The following is a 21,640-nucleotide window of genomic DNA, read 5'->3' as shown; positions in this document are numbered from 1 at the left end:
CATCTTCCCTGCAGCGAGATGTTCACACATCCTACTATCAATGGTCCTGTCTTTCATGGGTCCACTCATACACTGACCTACCAATCAACTGCACCTTATATACAAGATCCAGAGATGTAAAAAATGCTTATTTATCTTCAGGAGCCAAGGGCAGTGGCCTTACCCTCATGCCTTAGGCCATGCCTCTTCAGCATCACATTGTAGGTGGGCTCCTGCTGCATCACTGAAGGCACGTTGCATATTGACTTCCATTGTGTTATTCAAGGTACAGAAAATCATGTATTGGGTCAGCAAAAGGAGTGATCTTTTAATTAGTCACTCTGCCTTGCCTTTGGTCTTGGTGATCCATGTACACTTCCTACATAGATATTTTGGAGCAACTAGTGCTTGAAAGCCTCTGTGTCCTGGCTCAGTGCACAGTCAGCTCTCTGGACAGGCAGTCATTTAAGACTAAAAAAGACAGCTCTAGAGAAGTGTGAGCTTACTCTGATTGCTTTCTGAACTGACCCAGAGACAAGCAGGCTTAATAACCATGTCCTGCTATCATGATTGATCACACTAAGCTCACGAACTCCTGGTCTGAAGCCAGGGTAGAATGAGTACAGGGTGCCTGCACAAGTCCTGTATACACAGCTTAAAATAACCACTGGGAACAGCGGTGGAGAGTCGCTAGTAAAATTTAAATTGGCACTTCAACTTTCTGTTGAAGTAGCATATATAGGTAGGTAATTCCTGAATAGGGACACTTCACTAAAATTGGGATAAGAATATGGCCCATATCACAGTTTCTATATGTGGAGCAATTCTCTTCAGTATTCCGCTGTGTTGCAGTATATGCTTGCTGCAAAGAGAAAGGAAATAGGACTTTTTTTTTTTTTTTTTTTTTTTTCCTACTAAAAGTGGCTAGAAAAGAAGTAGGGACTTATACTGAAGCAATGAATAAGCTTTCTCATGGTGAGATAGCTGGGTAAACTGCCCAGGGAGCTATAGTGTCTCCTTCACTGGTGTTTTTTTATTAGGACATGTCACAGCTGTCTGTCAGGAATGATTTATATATAGCTTATCCTGCCTTAGAGCAGAAGCAGACTGACTGACCTTCTCGGATCCCTTCCAGACCTGTTTTCTGTGACTCTCCAGCCTAAGCACTATAGATATGAAGTAAGCTATTACATACTATGTTCCTTTGTATTCTAGGGGCACAACCCCTACTTCCTATAATTTTAACTTCTTTGTGAAAACAGTTTCATTAAATATAATGACAGTTTAATGCACATTTCTTTAACCTAGTTACAGTATTCTCATTCATCTATTACTCTGCTGTGCTGGGACAAAGAGTCACCTTCAGTTTTCTTTTTTATCTGCAGTTCAAAGTTCTGCCAGAGTCCAGGGTCAGGACTCTGACCATCAATAAAGTAAAGGTGAAAGGTAGAACTGATCACCTAACAGTGACGGTTGTTCACATGTTGTTAATTGAGATTGGAAGCTAAAGACAAGTCAAAATGTAAGAAAAAGCCATAGCACAGCCAAATGGGAAAGAAGCAATGCACAAAATGTTTTCTGCAACATCTGAGTGACGCACTGCTGTTAAGGAGTTCAGCACCATTGACAATCCTGTCAATATAGCCCTGTTTTCCTCATACACAACTGTGTAAGACTAAATCCGGTGATTCAACATTATTTATTTATTATTATTATTGTTGTTGATTTATTTATTATTATGCTTCTTCCATTATTTGCCCTCTACAAACTGCACTGGGTGATAGGCAAAGGCAGACTACTTGAAGGTGGTATATTCTAATGTTGCCAAAGATCTCTTGAAAGTAAACATAAATTGTGGTATATGGTGCCATAAGCAGTACTTCCAGTTTATTACTTATGTCTGGTTCTTACTGTTTTCAAAGAACATAAATTTGTTTGCTGTTTTTTATCAGTTCCACTGAGTGTTTAAAAAGCTGTACCGGCTTTTCCCCAATGTCTGCAGCTTAGCTTATGTAAGACATTTAATGCACTCTTTTCTGTTACTCTGCTCATTGTCTGAACATCTATTTCAAACAAAACGAGTAAGAATTAGATTTTACGTGCTATTCATGTACTGTTATATAAACTGGATATCCTGGCAGATCCTTGTGTGCCCCTGAAATTGTTCTACTGTGTTGGCAAATTAATTGATACCACTATAACAGAATGCTTTCTGTTCAAAATCTTATCACTGCTATGCACATCAATTATGTTTGTATGCTTTCTCTTAAGAGATGTAAACAAATAAATTATCCTTCACAATAAGCCAGTCCTAACTGTATTTTTGTATTGTTTTTTTTTTTTTTTTAAGTTTGCAGATTATCTGTGAGATGTTTATGAAAGAGTAACGCAGGGATTATTATGGTCAGAGTCACGATGACTGGAATGAGGCCATTCTGGACCAAGTATTTTCAGGTCTTTGAGACACACTTGAATTGCTGAGCTTAGCAACAGTCTTCCCACCACAGAGCTGACAACATTTGAGTTAGAGTATCTTCATCAGTGCTTGCTTTTACTTCTCCTTCTGGCCAAGTTTGTATCAGGTCCTCAATTCCTGTTCTCAAATGCTTTTAAGTTTTGATAACAAGTGGGATAAAAGAGTGATCCATTGAAAAGTGCATGTCATTTAAGGTCAGCTTCCACCTGCCACAGGAGCTATAGTGGGGGCACAGGCTATGTGTATATCCCCAAATAGAATAGATCAGAGTCTGTTTTCTCGGAAGAAGCATGGCTTGTTTTATAAACATACAGTCATACTATCTTCTTCTCAGCAGGTTGCTTCATTTGCACTGTTGTATATATACATATAAACCTTGGTCTGTTCATGTCCCTACACTACATCCAGCTGTAAGTGTGGAAAAACTGTCCTGGGCTAAAGCCATGTCAAGAAGCATGCTAACAGTTACATAATTACTGTTAATTATTTAATTCAATGACATGAGTTAGTTACTTGACAATTTTTGTGTTAGCTTCCTGGTCCTTTGTCATCAATTTGCATTGGTATAGATTCAGTTTCTGCATAACATACAAATGATATGAGTGGCACAAAATTTTGGATTGAAAGCATTTTAAAAAGGAACTGTATACTTCCATCATAATAACAGAAGCAACCCTTTTGCTACTGTTTTCCCTCACGGGCAGTGTTTCCTCTGGATCCACATCAACACTATGGTAGTTCATACTCCCAAGTGACAGAACCAAACCTACGTAGAATTACAGAACTACAAGAATTTCAAATCAGCAGCATTAACAACATCCTTTTTTTTTTCATTATACAAGATCTGGTATGATCTGTATCTCTCAATTTACTTGTCCTTGTGCAATCACAGGGGAAGATACAGGTATGCTCCAAGGACCCAACAATTTACAACCAGGCAATTTAATTAAAAGTTGCCACAAATGAGTGTCTGATGTTTAACCAAGTGCCACAACTCATTTTCTCTGCTGGACATTGTCCAAAGTTAATTGCACCTGAATTTCAACAGAAATTGAAATGTTGCTGGAGTTTTTTTAAAATACAAATGCTCTTAGATAAACCAATTAATATAAATTAGTAGTTGAATTACTATTTGAAGATAGGAAACCAACAGGTTTCAGTAACAGTTATGGCGACCGACTACATTATCTGCTTGTGTATCTATATAATCGGTTAACACTTTGATTTTGTATTGTACCCACATGGGAAATTTGGTCTTGTGAGTCTTGCAAAGGGTAAGCTGAGGACCTCTGAATTGCCAACCCAATCATATTTTAAAATGGAATGTCACATATCAGCTTTCTTACATCTTGCAGTTCTTCCATGTGATGTCCACACTGTTTCTCTCCCAGAATTTACTGAACACTGCCTATCTTTTTGTCAAGCAAGAAGAGCTGTTCTTTTCTCAAGAGAAATTGCAGCTAAAAATTGCCAAATATTTGCATTTTTTATTATTTATGTCCTAATACTAATGCTAATATTTCCTGAACTCTCATATTTAAGAAAAAACTTAATTGTGACCTCCTCTTATTTCATCACATTAGCTAACTGAAGAGATTTTCCTTTTGAATTTGCACCAAATTTTTAACAAAAACAATAAGAAATAAATAATTGGAGTAACAAAAATAACTTCAGCAATGGAATCATTTTTGTTGTGTCAATCTGAGGATTGCACTGTTCTCATCAGTATGCATTAGATTTATTAGCTTCTGAAGTATACATAGTCAAAAAGCATGTGGCAAAGCACTTATACTGCTCTTATTAGCATTAATGAAACTGTCATCACTAAGTCCCTTATCTTCAAGCTGAGTACCTTATACTTTTGAGTGTTTTTGTGGTCCTGCATCTTTTTCTGTAGTGAAAAAATCAGAAAAGTTTCGGAAATTGGCTTATTTTCCTCTGGAATGGCAAAGATTCCTCTCTAGGGTAGGTGAAGAAAATCTAGAATCAGGGACAGAAGGGCCAGAAAAAATCTCATGTTCCTTACAAAAGGTATGAGGGACAGATAGTTGTCCTTTATGGTTCAAAAAAGACAACAACAACAACAAAACAAAACACTGTAAATTACCTTGCACAGACTGAGGGTGACAAAAAGCTGCTGATCTCTTCAAGATGAAGCATCATCAACATTAAAAAAAGATAATGACATGGATGAATTGAGGGAGTGGAAAAGCACCATGGTACAGTTATTAATGTTAATGGCAGACAAACTACATTGAGATATATCCTAGAGTGATTCTGTGTATATTACTTATATACCATTTTAGTAATTATCCTAGTAGTTTAAAGATAATCTGAGTTTTGATTATATTTCACTTTTGAGATTCCTATTTCATTAAAAAAGAAAATGCAATAACAACCAAAGACAGCACCTAGTGACAACTTCTGTATGCTGAAATGGCAGAGCTTTTCATACTACTGGCATGCGTAATATAAGACTGAAATTAAGAAACAGAACTATTTAAATGTTTATTTTTACAGCACAGCTGTCTATTTCAAAATGTTGTTTGCCCAAAAAATAAAATGTTCACATTGAGAATGTTTCTGGTGGGAAATTATCAGGCCTATTCAAACTCAAAACACAATGTTTAGTATTGATTTCTCTACAATGCCATCTAAAGTCCTAAATTCTGAGTTATAGATGGGAATTCAGAGTCAGTTTCATTATGGCTGACATTAGCAGAATTAAGCATATGGACATAAGTAGGGAGAAGGAAGCATATTAGAATGATCACTTTGATATTTCCAGATCAGAATTCTCTTTTTTAAAAAAATGTCTCTCTTGAGAGAAAATTAAAGTTTTATTATTTCAGATAAAAACATTATAGAATGTCAGAGTTTCCCACAGGATAAAATTTGGATTTCCAGCCAGCTCAGCAGCCACTTGTGTTCTCTGGAGCACAGTTGCCCTGGAGTCCTCAGCCGTTAGCAAGAATTCTCCTGGGAGACAAGAAGCCCTCTCATTAGCAAATACTGCTACCTCTCTATTTTAATTACAGATTTTAATAGAAGAAGAGATATCAGCAACAGTGCAGCTTGCTTGCAAATATATGGACTGAATATATTTTAGATTATGAAAAGATTAAATATAAAAAAGGGGGGAAAAAAAATCAGGAGCAGTTTCTTCTACTCTTCACACAGAGCAGTTAAACTGCATATGCTACCCATAATGTAAAATCTTGTCAACTGTATTTACCGTCAGGCTGATTTTGAAATCATTTGACATTTGCCAAAGTGTAAGATCTTTTCCATTACTTCAATTCAATATCTGTATTGATCTGTATGATAGAAGACTCCTCATTTTTAAACCAATATTCACCTTGCAAAGAAGTTAAAAAATGTGTCAAAGCACAAAATAGCGTTCAAGTTTAGGTAGAAACAAACAGAAGATTGATTTAAAGGCATAGATCAACCTATTGACTCTACCTCTGAATCCCAAAGATGGTCTTCTGTTATCTCAGCTTTTGATTCTCTTTCTGATGTTCAAATGAAATGAAAAGTTTGCTGGTTGCTTTTGTTTAACGAGACCTCTAAATTAGGAAATGGATTTTTGTGCTTTTCTGGTTACTGAGGGCGTGCTGACAACCTTACACGCTAGTTCAATACGCATGCAGAAAGGTGCAAAAAGTAACAGTTGTGACCTTATAAGAGACTCTCAGACAGAATGGCATTTCCAGCTCCCAGCTCCTGAAATGTGGTAGAGTAATGAATGTAAGGTGTTCACATGCTCACACTTCTCAATGACCATGGAATTAAAATCAAAAACAGCATTGCTGCAGACTGTGATGGGTCCTTGGAGAATCTGCAACTGTTATGCTTACAAATGTCATGCTTCAGGGTCTCTAGTCTCTCTGAGCACTAATGTAGTTTTTCTGGGTGTTCCTCCCTTGGGCCAGACACCCTGTGACATCCATCACCAATCCAGCTGAAGTTTCGCAGCTCCTGAGTCTGCTACACGTTGCACCAAATAGGGGCTCTCAGCAAGCCTGATGGGCTTTGGAATGTTCTAATTTTCCTTTGGAAAGCAGAGGCTTTAAAAAAAACAAGTATGATTCAATGTCTGAGAAAGAAAGAATTACTGCCTAACCAAAGGATTTTGCAGTATAAAAAGCCTATACTCTATGTATATGTATCCACTGCTGTTTTAATGGAGGGTTGCAAAGGCATTCCTTATTCAGTCCCAGCTCCAGGGATGAAACTGTTGGTTATTGGTCTGCACACAGGCAATCTTCCTTTTGCGTTCCTTTTGTTCACAAACTGCTGTGCCTGCTTGCCCTTGTCTTTTCATCTGGAAGAATAAAATCTGTAATTTGTCAAACTGTCCCCCAAATAGTATGTTTTCTTACATAATCTTCTAAGCAAATACAGTGTGTTTTGCTCTTGATTAAAGGTGCAAAGATCTTCATTACACTCTTAAAAAAAAAATACAGGCATATTTTTAAGCATTCGTACTGTGGTATCTTTAATATTCGAACACAACTGCTCTATTTTCAACCGGTTTGTTTAGGCACCCTGCACTGTTGAAAGACACTCTGCAAGCACAGAAATTAGCTGAGCTTTCACAAGCTGTTAGACTGTATCAGATGGTCTCTGATGTGCTAAGCCATATTGGAAGCAGGTCATGGAGACTTGAAAGCCCATCTCACTGGCATCAAGCTGGACAGCCTAGGAAGGTGGGCTTTAAAATAAAGGACTTGGGGGTGGGATACAAAATGGCATTGCAACTGTCTGGGGACAGGGCAGATCAACCAGAACAGTGACAAATGCTCTTTAGTTGCCTCCCATGATGCGAGCCAGAAAACCAATCACTTCAAGGGTGGGAGGATCCTCTTGAATATTTCTAAGGAAACCTGCATCTTCTGCTCCCATTTCTTCTCTGAAGTTGCAATATACCAATGCATACAGCACAGGAAATAAACAGCAGGAATTCAAAATCTGTTGTGGTTGCAGGGCCATGATCTCATTGCAATCACAGACACATGGTAGAATGAATGATCAAGGGACCAGAAATGATAGCTGAAAATGATAATAGCATATGAAACTGACAACAGCAAGAAGAATAAGATTAGAGCAATTTAAGGAACCTTAAATTCCCTGTTCTGGTTTCTAGTATAATGTGATCACTAGATTATATCTTCGTTAAGACTATATCTTCATTGTGTAAGAATGTCTTTCTTCATAAGAATAAGTAAATTATTTACCTATATATAGAATCATTTGAGTTGGAAAGGATTTTCAAAGGTCAACAAGTTCAAATCTCAAGGGTCATTTAGTCCAAACTTTTTACTTATATCCAATCTAAAGTTCCCTTTTTTTTAAGTTTGAAATCATTTTCCCTTCTGCCTCCTCTGGGTGCGCTCCAACAGGTCCACATATATCTTTTACTGAGGACTCTACATCTGGACACAGTACTCCAGATGAGGTCTCACAAGCACAGAGCAGAGGGGCAGGATCACATCTCTCACCCCGCTGGTCGTGTCTCTTTTGATGCAGCCCAGGATACAATGAGGGCACATTGCTGGCTCATGTTCAGCTTCCCATCCACCAGTACCCCCAGGTCCTTTTTGGTGACTTTGTGCTCTATCCTTACATTCCTCAGCTTGTACTGATAGTGAGGGTTGCCACGACCCAGGCACAAACCCTTGTACTTGAATATGTTGAACTTCATGAGGTTCTCCTGGACCCACTGCTCCAGTCTATCTAAATCATGTCCGAGGATGTTGTTCTGTCACTCTGGTGTTCACTGCCTCCTGAGAGGAATAATTTGGGGCATTTAATTTCGTGAACATGTAGAATTGTTTTCAAGACTTGCCACTCATTACATGCCCGTGAAAGCTAATATAACTCAGTGTATTCATGTTGAATCATAGCCTTTGACATCGAAAAGGCAAGTTTGATAAGTCTACATCCTTAAACAGTACACTGAATTCAGAGTATTTCTTTTACATATAAAAAATCATGCACACAAATAAATAAATAAAACTACTGAAGTAAAAGGAGAAAGGATACAATAATCTTAGGAGGGGAAAAAAAAGAGAATAAGGAGTGAAGCCTCACACGAGGAAATGCTTTGTTTACATAGAGGCCACAGGGCATGACACACTGTTCAGTTTATATTTCAGTATAACTACAAGTGAAGTAACATAATATGTTGATAATTAGAATTTTAGGAAAAAATTTAGTCTGGCAAAATCTAATCTGAAACAGTTTGTCTCCAGTATCACTCTGTAACTACAAAGTTACTGCTGATTTATCCTTTAACACGAAGCATAGGATAATTGATGCATTCTATTAAATGGGTTGTTTTATTTTTTAATGAAGAGAGGTTGCTTGCTGTTAAGGATTTTGTTGAGATTTATCCCTCATGTTATTCCCTTGAAGATGGTAGATAAAATAGAGTAGTGTAGGGCCATCTTGTGTCTTTGTAAATCTGATTTGATTAAGTAAAGCCAATAGCAGTTCTATTGCACTGTTTATTTTACCAAAATTTTTTTTTTTCTTCATCATATTTTATACATTGCTGGTCTTCTCGGATTGCATACTTTGATGTTAGATACATGAACCTTTTTATAAGACAGATATCACAATGTATCCTTTAGCAGAAAGTCATGTATAACGGTCTGGACTCTGAGGAAAATCTACTAATGCAAATATGGAGCAGAGCCACAGACAGTACCAGTTAACGTGGGAAAAAAAAAAATCAGTCTTCTGTTATTCTTTTCCACTCCTGCTCAAGTGCAGCCATTCTTGTGAGTTTGTATTCATCCTACACCTGACATTTCTACGTAGATACCACAACCAGTCAACCATATGTGGGAGCTAGGAGCAACCATTGACAACACTTTCCTTATCATCTGAAGAGAATTTCAAGATAGTTCTTCAGATAATTAAAGGGTAATGTACCCAAGACATTGCCATAACATATGCTATAATTTGTTGTCTAATTACCAGAAGGCCAGATATGTATGTTTGATATGAAATAATGCCTGAGGAAAAAAAATAAAGGGAGGGAGGAAAGTGTTCAATTATTTTTGGGGTAATACAACTTCATGTGTGATTAAGATTGGCTTTGTGCCACCAGATTGATTTCTCATGGTTTTCAGCCTGAGTGGGAGGAAAGAAAGCACCAGAGTAACATACTGCCAAGATGCCCAAACTTTTGAATCTTCTTACAAGACTGCAAAAAAAAAAAATATATATATATATATACACACACACACACACATATATATTGTGGAAACCTACTTGTGAGATTTTAAGTACCACAATGTAACAAACAAGTGTACGTAGCTACAGAATTGCAATGACTGCTTTGGTACCTTATCTATAAATCCTCACACATCCATCTGTGAATGAGCAAAGGCCATTTGTGAAGTGGAATTGTATAGCATGTTAGAGAAAATGCACAGGATCACAGAATGACGGAGAAATCGCAGGGGTTGGACTCAATAATACCTTGGGGTCCCTTCCAACCCCTGCAACTTTGCTGAAGCAGGTTTCCTACAATAGGCCACACAGGTAGGCAACCTGAGAAATCCTGATTATCTCCATAGAAGGAGACTCCACAACCTCTCTGGACAACTTGTTCCAGTGCTCTGTCACCCTTACGACAAAGAAGTTCTGCATGTTTGTACAGAACTTCCTATGTTCAAGTTTTAGACCATTACTCCTTGTCCCATTGCTGTGAATCACTGAGAAGAACTGGCCTCGTCCATATGACTCCCACCTCCCTTTAGATATCTATAAACACTAATCAGATCCCAAATTCATGCTGAATTCATTGAATTATTCATGCTATATTGTCATAGAAGATTCAGACTTGTTCTCAGTTTTGCAATTTTTCCCTTTAAATTGAATTTAGATTGACATTACCATGTTATCTAGCTTTGAGAAATATAACAACACCTGAGTTACTACATGGCTATATCAAAATAACCAAGGGCCTAAGTCATAAGAAAGGCTGATGGGAGCTGGGATTGTTCAGCCTGGGGAACAGAAGGCAGAGTGATCTCCTTGAGACCTTTTCAGTACTTAAAGTACACATGAAAAAAGAGAGAAATTGTTTTACACACTCTGATAGCAATAGGACAAAGGAGAACGGTTTTATGCTGAAGAAAGTAGATGTAAATTAGATTTTTGGAGGAATTTCTTCCCTACAACAGTAGTGAGGCACTGGAACAAGTTGTCCAGAGAAGCTGTAGATACTCCATCCCTGCACGGGTTGTTGGGTAACCTGATCTATTGAAAGCTATCCCTGCCCATGGTAGGGATTTGGAACTAGGTAATCTTTAAGGTCCCTTACAACTGAAACTATTCTATGATTCTATGAGAATTTGTTCAGTGGTTATAAATTTCAAGTTTGAACCAATAGCCATATTGTTATGACTTTTATAATATCAATATTAAACTTTAGTAAGCAGTCTGGCAAGATCTCACATTTTTAAAGCATTTGATGAGAAGAACTTCCTTTAGAATCAGAATGAGACACAGAAAATTTTGATTTCTTGGAAAAAAAAAAAGTGTATTGACTTTTCTTCATCCCTAGAATCGTTTGCATCATGAAAGCAAAAGCTGGCTTCTCTCACTGATATGTTTATGAGGAAAAAAGGTCATATAATCTATACTCCATTGTCCAAGGAGGTTTCTGTTTTTGCTCTTGTTCTTTGTTTGTTAGAAAAAAATGCTTTACTTTGTTCTTGTATTTAAAATATTAATCAGTTTTGTATAAACTTGTAACTGTAATTTTAAAATGTCCCAGAATTTTCTTATTCATTTCCTGCAGAGATCATCATCAAAAAAGAAGTCTGTCTCATTTCCTCATGCCAAATTTCCTAAGGAGATCCAAGGCCTATGTATCTTTGCTAAAAATCTCCATGAAAACTGGGAGAGCCATCCCTGTTACTGGATCCTAACAAAGAAAAGCACTTGTGTTTCCCTTTTAAAGGGAAGGAGAAGACAAAGGTCATGAAAGGATTGTCTTTCAGAAAGAACACTTTGTTTTGTTAGAAGGTGAGATACTCAGAAGTTATTGTATCTACTTGGTTTGTTTAACAAATTAGTCTCACACTACATTAATCTCTTCAGATAAAACTAAACCAGAAGTGTTGCTCTACAAGAACATGTGAAATTTCCCACCATATTCATATGGATATTCAGTCTGTGGGATGAGACTAAGAACACTCCATATTATGAAGAGTGTATAGTATTACAGTCCAATTAGATATTATTAATTTATGCATTTGTTCTATTTAGAAAGATGGTGGAGAATCTCCATCCTCAAAAGTACCTAAAATAACTGTACAAGTTACTTAGCAACCTGATCTATTTGGATCTTCTTTAGATAGCATGCTGGGCTAGGTGACGTCCAGGGGCTTCTTTGAATCTCATTTATTCTGTGACTCATTATCTTGCCTATGAACTAAATGCTACTGCTCTGTTCTGCTTGACATTGTACTCAACATCCTTGTAATTTTCAAGAACTTCTCTATGTGCTGACACAGGCTATATACTTCATCACAACAATGATCTTGTATAAATTATACATTTAATATAAATTTTAGAGATAGCAAATAATAGATGTGTAGTAAATAATGGAACTGGCAGAAGAGAGAAATTTGAGAAGGCAGGACAGGAGAGTGTCAAAGAAAGGATAATAAACAGCAGTATGTTCCAGTATTTTTTTTTATGAAAATAAAATAATCCATACTTCTTTGGACTTACTACAAAATAGAATGAACCAAATTCTTTTGAAGTCTGTCTTTTCTCACCTTAACCCTTAGCAAGTAAGTTTGTGAAATACTATTAATTTTTGTTCATATCTCTCATGATTATGGATTCAAAGTATGCCTTTAGAACAATGAATAATACCTTCCTTACTTTTAAAGTACATATTTAAAAAATAACAATATTCAACATACTTCAGTCTAATATTCAACACACTTAACGCTAATTATTCATATTTGTTCTCTCTTCACTGAGTGCAGTATACTCAATGTCCTCCGATTCTAACAGAATAAATGTTTGAGAATCAACTTTTAAAAATGAATTTGCTAAATGCTAGTGAAAGATTTTGAATACCTAAAGACTTCATTAACATAAACCATGCCAAATATTCATGGAAATTGAGGAAAATAATGTTATCATAAATATCCTTTTTATTTCAACAACTACTTATTGAAACTAGCCAAAATTTTTGAGATGTGGAAATTTGACAACTCTTGTCCCAAGGAATTCAAAACTGAATCTGATAATCATTTGATTAGATATCTTACAGCTATTTCAACATACAGATCTCAAGCAATTCTCCTTATAGTAGGTAAATTAAATATAAGAACTAAGTAATTACTTTTTGATGTACAATTATTAAATTGATCAAAAGATCAAACTGATCAGATGCCCCTATATTGAACTCTGCTGTTGTGAAAACACTCAGATGAAGTACAGCATATTTACATTGGACCTAGCTACTTGTTGTGTAAAAGTTCACATAGCAAGACTGAACTTCAGGCAAAGGCAAGAAGGATGTCCCCAAACCATTTCCATGATCAGAGTGATATATAATAAATTATTTCCTTACATGATTCAATATTTTTCATCTGAAAAGATTGTTGTGCAAGAGAAGTTCCTTGCTGCAATTTGTGTCTATCTCATCTCTACAACAGATGTGATTTATACAGACAACAAATTTAAACCTCAGATAAGCAAAAAAAAAGTCTAATATGTTATGGCACTAATCCCACAGTCCTGACAAGTGACAAAATCTATTGGATGATCTACAGGATTATTGAATATGCAATTAGAAACGGATTGAGTACGGAGAAAGAAACAGATTTCCAGATACAGAACAACAGAAATCCACTACAGATACTTGTAACCTGTGAATATAAAAGTGGCAAAAGTGAAAGGCTCAGATACAGTAAATTTATTAAAAGTGTTCAGTTTTAATTTAGTACATACTGAGAGAAAGTTTGAAACAAACTTGCCTAGGGCAAGGACAATTGCAAAGGGTAAGGTTGGTTTTTCCTCACACTTAAAAGCACAAAGTTAGAAAAGGAATAAAAGCTAAGGTGACTGGCATTTCCTCTTTTAATGGTTTTATTGAACAGCCAGAATAGGCATTTTGCACTCAATAGCACAGAGCACTACTCTGTAATGCCTGATTATTAATTGCTACTACAAATGGGATAACTGCATAAAGCAGTCACATTTGAAAAATACTTTGTGCCTGATTTTTTACTCCTCATATAAATATTGCCTGAGCAATTTTTACTTCAGCACTTATTTACTGTATTCTATTTTCATCTTAACTTTGTGAAGTACTGAAAGTTCACTAAACAAACCAACCTTTTTCCCTATACCAACCAAAAATTAACAAAAACATGCCAAAGGCAAGTGCTTCTTAACTTCCACACAGAGTCTCATTATCATTCCCCTTCTCATCTCCTCCTTCGCTCAAATGCTTGGATCAGAGACTTGCTCCAAGGCTTACTTCATAGGTAAAAGGCACTTGTTCATTTTAATGATTGTCAGTCTCTCAACATGAATACTAGAAAAGCTTTACTCTTTTATTCAAATAACGGCCCAAGTATTACAAAAATAAGCCTGATGTAAAGTGTTTCATGCTGGGCATGTAATGAACTTGAGAACAGCAATTGTTTATAGTCCTGCCTGCAATTTCTTCTGTCTGCTGGAAGTTGTGCCAGTCAGAGAGCACACAGTTATCTAGGGAAAAGATGAAGATAAAAATCCAGAAGTCCTAGGTCTGAATCAGACCAAAACCATCATTTTTTTGACATTTTTTTTTCCCATAAAATGGAGCTTGTTGGGCCTGTGGCACCTCAGTGAAGTAAACATCCCTGTCAGTTTTACTTTACATAGTTTTTTTCACATTCTTAGGGCTCTCGGGAAAACCCAACTTCTCAGATTCTCATCTGTGACAGACATGCCTGTCTCAGTTATCAAGATTCAGAGTTTTGCCTCACTAGACAGCATCTCATCAAAGATCAAATTTAGACTAGCAGTACATTCCCAGTGCATTTATTGCTCAAATATTCAAACTTACTTTTTGTGTAAGTTATCAGGAGGTAAAACTAAGGAAAGAACAGACTTAGTTTCACCAAAGCCCATGCATAGTGGTAAAATTTAGAACTAAATGCCAGACTAACAGCACCAAATACATGGAAAATGCCACTGAATATCTTGTTTTACCTTTGAGGGATTTTGTTATGATAGTAGTGATCTGTTGTGGATTAATATCAAATTAGTATAGCTGAATCATTTTTATACATTTGAGATCCAGTAATTTAAAGAAGGATGTCAAATAATGCTGAGTTTCCAACCAGGTTTTTTCTGCAAGAAGCCAAATGTACTCCCGATTTTCATCCAAGAAAAAGTTACAACTAAGACTATCTGACAGTTTCATTTACCAAAGCTATAACCAGGGAACTAGCCAGGTGTTTGGTGAGTTTTCTTCTTAGAATGGAATTACATGCAGAGTCCTCTGGCCTGGTTTGACATGCTGAGATCCGCCCTAAGGACTCCACCAACAAGGTGCTGGTGCCAACCACCCTGCCAGGTTCTTGCTGCCCAAACCCAAACCCACATCTGAACAGCAAGTTTCCATCCTGTAGAAGTGCCTGCAAGGCACACAGACCTGGGCTGAACCCTCACTTGTAAAGGATTTGTAAATAACACTCTTCCTGATATATTAGCAAGAAGAAAGTGGAATAGGTGGTCTGTATTCTACCAAGTGAACTTTTGCAGGTGTCTTAAAGAAGAGGTACAGATACAATTTTATTTTCATATCTCCCTCTGGAAGTCTACAGCTTTCTCCATACCTGGGACAAATGGACTTGGCAACTGAGCCTGCTTTTCAACATGGTGTCAGACTTAGAAGCATTCACCCCACCAGAAGACAAAAAAGGCACGTCCATCACTTATAAATGCACGTTGTATTTTCTCCTTTTCTATAAATACTGAAAATTTTTTTCCTGACACGAGTAATGGTTCATCCATATTCCATTAGAGAAGGACCACTAAGTGGCAAAACCATTTATTTCCTGAAGCCAATTTCCATCCAGATGTAAAGAGGAAAATCCACCAGCTCTGAAACAGAAATGCTGATAATTTTAATTTTAGCCTTCTTAATGTGCTATACTACTCATTCCTAGCTGCAAAATATGTCATCATCTTCCACAACTAGTTTTTAGATTTAGATGAGACCATAACACAGAAACTTTGTGCTTTATCTAACTAACAAAATTCCAAATAAATTTAGCCTACTGACTGGGACTGGGGATTCTTTCAAGTAAGTGCTACTAAGGACCTCTTCAGCCTGCCACTGGGGCCAGGGTCACAGCACCAAATCTTGTGATAACTGTAATACCTGCAGAATGGACCAGATGCACCTGTGATCTGAGCAGGAATGTTGCAACTTTATTAGCTGCTATATTATTAGTATTATTATTAACTGTTTTGTCTTCTCAGCACTCTCCGCACATCCTTCAGCTTCACCATAAGCAACTCTGAATCATAAATGTAAGTTCTGTGTATTTCATTTTGTGCTCCTTTTAGTTCAGGTACAATGATTAGCAAGAAATGTAGTGCATAATCCTGTCTTTGCTGTGTCACAACAACTATTTTGCTTAACCTCAGCTCTAGTTCTGCAGTACTGTACCTTAGATTTCTCCTTGTAGAAATATTGGAGAGAGAAGAAACAAAGTATGAAACAAAGTAGAAACTATTTTAATCTGACATCTGATGACTAAAATATAATTCCTACAGAACTAATATTATTGTTTAATACCATAGAAACATCCTTTTATTCACACTACTCTTTAATTGTTGATTTTCAGTGAATGTCAGAAGTTTGCATCATGAATACGTACTTGGGTACAAGTATCAAGCTGCTTGTATATTCACACTTTACTAGATTCACCACAGGAAGATCCTGCAGCTGGCAAGTTTGGCAGGCACTAATTGAAACTAGCTCTCTTAAATAGACTTAATTAACCTGGCAGACATAATATGTATGATTTTATCTCTTGTAATTCCTTTCCATTATTATTTCAAACCATTTGTTTTGTCTCCTCATTCCGCCCCAAACTATTGTTGCCTCCCTGACACAAATTCTGATCAGACACATTTCTACTACTATACTTTACTTCAGTTTCCCTCACTTTGTTTTTCCAGGGTTGTGAGGATAAGTGGGACATTACATTGAGGGAAAGATCCTATTCTGCAGATGGTGACAGGACTCTACAGCACTGCCATGTCATGGGAGTAGAAAAGAGGGTTGTAAAGCACTGTGGGGAGACAGCATTCTTTTTTCAAGCCTGCACAATAAATAATGCCATATCTGTAAATGACACTCAAGAAAGGAGAAAATATAAGCTGAGACTCTCTCAGCAACTTTACCCTGCAACATCAAGAGATGTGCATGCAAAGCAACATGTGGGATCCACTTTTTCAGTCTTTACTTTTTGTAAGCTAGGTTTCTTCTCTTGTTGTAAAAATACTGTATAATCTCCATCAGATTTTCAGGATTTCCCCATTTCCCTTGTTGTCACAATGCAAAAGATGAGAGTCTTTTTTTGTTGTTGTTGTTGTTTTTTTAATAAGGTAGAGTTCTTAATGATATATTTTTCAAACATACACCATTCTATAATGTTTCAAACCTGAAAGGACAAGTAAAACAAATACATGGGCTTTGAAAACCTCAATCACTGTTTGCATTTTAATGATTCATGACATGTAAGATCACAGTATTTTTCAAAGTTGTATGTAATAACTTTTCACTTCTCAGAGATAAAAACAAACCCTAAATAATTAATTATCTCTCTGATACTAAGATCTATAAACGCAGACATTATTTCTAGAGCAATGAGAAAGAAGCAATACATTCAGATCTCGCAAATTTCACGTGCTGAAACTGGCATTTCTTGGATTCGCAGTGCTATCTTGTGGCCAGATCAGGCACCTACAATCCAACAGCGTTCTACCCTAAGCCTTTCGGCCACTATGTCTACTCAAAATGCAGCAAAACGCTACAGGCATAGAAATCTGCCAAAACCAGATAGTTTTAGTAACATACGCGCTCTCTCTCTCTTTTTTTTTTTCCCCTTTAATCCCCACTGGGTAAGTTACATAATGTCAGTTTATAAAAAATATTCTTCAAATATTCAACTATTTGAAGATTGTGTTAAAAAAAATAAATTACTCTTGTGCATGAAAGAATTATCTAGTATTACCTCTTTAAATTTAAACAATGTTAATTTCTACCATAGATTTTTATTCTATGCTTTACAGGCATTTGGATATATCACCAATTATACTTCAAGATAATAAATGCATCAAGGGTAGAAGAAATCATTCTCACCCCATCAGTGTGTGCTCAGCCCAGATCCATCTCCGCATTTCCCCATTTCAAATGGGCACTGAACAAGATCTGTAGACTTGCATTTCCTCACGTGGGAAGGTGGGATATGGTAGCATGTGCGAGCCAACCATAGTAAGGCAGTAGGCAGGCCCACATTCACAGTTCTGCTATGGTGGCAGCCGTGTCTTTATTTCACAGCACATGCTGAGCCTGCTATCTTCTCATCTACATTCTTGTCCAACTCTTTCCAACTGCCAGCTTTTCAACCAGGAGGCACCCCATTTCTCCCCTTCCTTTTGGACACAGATCCTCCAACTACTTCACTTCAAAGCTTCCAGCACTGTCCTATCCCAGACTTCTCTTGCCCCTTCTCAACCACCTCATTCTTTCTGGTCCTCTTAACCACCACCCCATCCTGGTGGTCTCTTCTCCTGCTCTGGGTTGCAGCCTCTCACCCACCTAATTCAAGCTCTCATTTATCTACAAGCCCAAAGTCCAATTTACCCACTCATTGCAATCATAGATGGACACACAGTAGGTTTTGCAATATGAAGAGAGGCACCCATTGCTCATCTTACCTTTGTCCTTCCAATCTCAGATGCAGAGAAAAGCGGGAGAAAAACAAAGCAAAAAACACTCCAGTAAACTCAAATGTGTACCAACATTAGATAAGTTGATGGGAAATCCTTTCTTTACTCCTCTGCTTTGAGGTGGTAGACTCAGGAGGAAAATTCTTAAGATAGGTGGTGTCTTACATGAAATCTTCACTTCCATCTTACTAAATATACACCATAAAATCTCACAAATTTACATGATAACAACAAGAGTGTCTCCACTCCTAGTTATCTTCTAAAGTCATTGATCCACAGGCATTCAAGAGAAGAAAGAAAACAAAACACTGTAAGCGGTACTTCAATTGTCTTTTGGTCAGTAAAAGCATTTGACTGCAAATTTGTATAAATTAAAAAGAATGTCTCAATGAGATCACTTCCATTTTGCCAGATTCAAGCACATCCATAATAAGTTAGAAAAATGTACACAGGTGTATAATCAATGGATATTAAGATGTTATAATCACAAAAAGAACAAAAGAGTTAGGCAAAGTAGACTAAAATAATAAGAGAGAATAAATGGAAGGCTTACCTGTTTGCTAGGCTCACCTACAAAAAACAGCAGTAGAGGGGATCTCCAGACAAGATCCTGCCCTACTGGTAGCCAGCTCTTAAATAGGTCTGGCAGGGGTGGAGCCTGGCTCCATCCTTCCCGGCAGCACAGGTGAATTGCCTTCACCTGTGCTCCTCTGGCTGACTCATGGCTCGCCTCAGGTGATCAATCAGAGGTTCAGGCTGTGACTCAGCAGTTCCCGTACAACAGGGAAGGAAGGATTAAGGAAACCTTGAATCAAGAGGCAGAAAAAAACTGGAAACTGAGAATAATTTAGCATCTTCAACTGCCTTGGACATTTTGCTTTATATAAAATATTCAATTTTATTTCACTGGTTTTATTAGTAGTGAGACAAGAAGTGCTAAAGGAAAGTTAATGTGTAGCACATTTAGTGTAATATTTAAGCCTGTTTCACGTAAAAGTTTCAAAGAGAAAATTTTAGGGAAACAACCCTCTTTCCTCTTCCTGATGCTCTTCTCTTCCCACTGAATTTAAATTGCCCTTCAAACATTTCGGAGCTTATAAATAACCTTGACGTTCTTTCTCTGTGTTACTAATTGTAACTAATTGTAGCATCAGTGTTGGAGAATCAGCCTTGAAAACCAAAGAAACAGAAAATTAACCTGTAAGAAATTCTCATTTTTACAGACAATAGTCAAATTACTAAGGGTAAACCAGGATGATACTTAAAGTTCTTCCTTGAGATTATTATCTCTTTGGAGTACTAAACTTCTATTCTTAAAGAGCAGCTATGTTTATTTCAAAGACACTGCAATCTTCTATAAGCTTGCATAAGCTAAAAAGTTTCAAAGTGTTAAGCAAAGAACATAAAAATATTTTCCTAAATGATTTACTGGCTGGTATGTTATAGCATCATTAAAAATACTTTCTAATAAATTAAAGACTAAATATAGTTATATTTACTAGTTTGCTTTAGATATCTTTGATTGCAATGAAATTCCAAGACAATCCTTAGTTGTATATATGGAACAGTGCTCATAAGCAACAGCAAGAGGATGAGTGAAGCTGTTCAACTTTTTTCTTTTTTTCCCCTTAATCTTCTTGAATTATTCTCCTTCCTTCTGGAAAGCAGTAATCCCTTTTTATCCCAAATAAACAAGGCTTATGAAATTATATTTTATATATATATAGTGTATGTGCATTTGTACATGTTCTGCAACTTCCGCTTATACTGTACACAAATTGAGTTGTTAGAACAAGTCCCAATGTATCGATTTTCTAAAGCTTAAAAAAAAATGACATCCAGTTGGAGGAGGATGGTTTTCTCAGCATCTTCACTGAGAGAATGTAGTCTGACCCCGGCTCTTACAGAATAGCCAGAAATTCATTGCCAAGAAGGATGTTCTGAAATTTTCAGCCATGGAAACGTTGTTGTCAGAACTTACTGCTTATTTGACACCAGCAGATCAAACAGAGAAAGTGAGACTATAGAAAATCAGCCTTCATCATTTCTGCTTTCCATGGTGTTGTTTGTTATTACATGAAGGCAGTGGAATGGTAAAATACTGAAGACACCAAAACGTCTTTGTTAACTTATGGTTTGTCTTATTTTGACATTGTTTAAATTTTAATTCCATTTTAAATCATACCTAAAATTAAAATGATATGTTTGTGTTATTCTTCCATCTCCAAACAGAAAAACTATTGACAAACAAAAATGGTTTGTGGTCAGTTGATATAGCAATCCTGTATTACCATGGGTTTAGTTTTTATACATGAACTTCGGGATGAAAAATTCTTTCCAACTGTTAAACTAATTTAAATTTACTTTGGCATGTAATTATCACTACTTACATTTAGTTTACATGCACATGTGCTTGTTTGCATCAAGTCTACAATAATTCATACACTAATATCTTGGAAGAAAGCAGTGAACTAATTCACTGTAAGCTTGACTTTTAAGAGAAATTATACAAAAATAAAGGGGAAGGAAGGAAGGAAGGAAGGAAGGAAGGAAGGAAGGAAGGAAGGAAGGAAGGAAGGAAGGAAGGAAGGAGCTTGTTTTTACTGTTTAAGTATATTGGAATTTCAGTATTACATTGGTTAAGCCACAGATAAAAAGCATACTGCGGACACTTAAACTTAGGTTTTTGTACAGTGCTACGTAGTATTGTGTTTAGTGTAGGCCAGCAGTTTCATATCACACAGTAAAACAGCTATGAGCTTTAATATGAATCATCTTTTCATCTATAGATTTGTGTTCCAGTTACAAGTTTGTATCCAATTTTCTTAAAAGTGGAAATAACTTTTACATATACTTTGTAATTCTTCTTGGTTTTATTCTTTGGTGTTCTACTGGCTCATTGTTAAAACCAAAACTGTTAGGATGGCTTTCAAATAACATTTTTGACAGGCAGGAACATCCCTACACTGATAACAATATGGAATAGCTGTAAGTATCGTTAGTATTTCAAATGCAAAATTTCCAGATATATTGCAATTCAGGTATCTTGATTTTTTGTTTTTGTGTTTGATAGAATATTGCTTGTTTGTTTTCTGTTGCTTTGTAGGGATTTTTTGGAAAGGCAAGGCAGCTGGAAGGAAACACACTGAACTGCACTGTAAGAAATTCTGAAGATACAAA

At 36.6% G+C, this 21,640-nt stretch overlaps 1 long non-coding RNA gene across 1 annotated transcript; it reads right to left on the bottom strand.

Moving 5' to 3' along the window:
* Window positions 1-5,276: 5,276 nt before the first annotated feature.
* On the bottom strand, window positions 5,277-19,066 carry LOC128091051 (uncharacterized). Its single transcript, XR_008211205.1, has 2 exons — window positions 19,014-19,066; window positions 5,277-6,525 (listed from the first exon to the last, which is right to left on the bottom strand). It is a non-coding gene; the product is annotated as an uncharacterized LOC128091051 (long non-coding RNA).
* Window positions 19,067-21,640: the final 2,574 nt, after the last annotated feature.

This window comes from Tympanuchus pallidicinctus, unplaced genomic scaffold, assembly GCF_026119805.1.
Source record: "Tympanuchus pallidicinctus isolate F22 unplaced genomic scaffold, pur_lepc_1.0 scaffold5, whole genome shotgun sequence".
Lineage (NCBI taxonomy): Eukaryota > Metazoa > Chordata > Aves > Galliformes > Phasianidae > Tympanuchus > Tympanuchus pallidicinctus.
The sequence above is the reverse complement of the archived record's forward strand: the minus strand, read 5'-3'. Positions and strand labels throughout refer to the sequence as shown.